Genomic DNA, 563 nt, shown 5'->3' on the forward strand with positions numbered 1-563 from the left:
TAAACTCGGTTACAACGGTAACCACGAAATTCCAAAAAAAATCGTGCGAAATTCAAAATCAAAATTTGAATTCAAAATTTTAAGACAAGAATACATAAGCCTTGAGCACCAAATGTTGTCTACACTAGTGCTAGTGCAGCGGTAAGAGGTCTGCTCCGATGCCGCGCACATGCAGGTCCCAATTTCGACCCTCCCACGCTCATATTTTTTTAATAAATTACAGCTTCAAAAATCAAAAAGGAAAACGTGCGGAGCTCCACCACGCACGGAGCATTGCCACACCGGCGGGCGCTGGTCTGGGCCGCCTCAACGGTGATGAAGGCCTTGTTCTGCCTCCCGATGGAGGACAGACTCCAGAGAACGGGTGGGTGGTGGTGGTGGCGGCGGTGGAAAAGGGGCAACCCTAGTGTGCGTTTAGCAATGTGTTATGTGTGTGAGAAAGAGGAGAAGAAGGGAAGATATAAGGACGAGTTTGGTTGCGGAAGCTATATGGACGCATTTGGTTGCTCGCAACATTTTTTTGCCCTTTTGCATATTTGTCCCAGACAAGATTTTGGATTCTG

The sequence above is a fragment of the Triticum aestivum genome, chromosome 7D (genome assembly GCF_018294505.1).
Source record: "Triticum aestivum cultivar Chinese Spring chromosome 7D, IWGSC CS RefSeq v2.1, whole genome shotgun sequence".
Classification (NCBI taxonomy): Eukaryota; Viridiplantae; Streptophyta; class Magnoliopsida; order Poales; family Poaceae; genus Triticum; species Triticum aestivum.